Source organism: Atta colombica, unplaced genomic scaffold, assembly GCF_001594045.1.
Source record: "Atta colombica isolate Treedump-2 unplaced genomic scaffold, Acol1.0 scaffold273, whole genome shotgun sequence".
Lineage (NCBI taxonomy): Eukaryota > Metazoa > Arthropoda > Insecta > Hymenoptera > Formicidae > Atta > Atta colombica.
Window position 1 is genome coordinate 61,615 of NW_017259374.1, and position 352 is coordinate 61,966.

The window sequence follows — 352 nt, forward strand, 5'->3', positions numbered from 1 at the left end:
ATATACATAATATATGTATAAAGCTATATCTTAAAAGTAAATATAAGCATGTTATTTGGAAAATAAAATAATAACATCTTGAATATCGTTTACATATATTTCTTTCGTTTTCAAATTATTTTGTATCACAGATACAACGTTGGTATACAGCTCCCTTACACATACAAAGTATTATACTCTTTTTGTTACAAAGAGGAGCCAAAAATTTTATTTTGAATGTCGGTGGCTTGTTCACTGGATCATTAGAATGTTTTGCAACGGTAAGAAAATAGTACATTACGTGTTAAAATATATTTGAAATAGCATACACTTTATAAATAAATACACACACATATATATATATATATATATA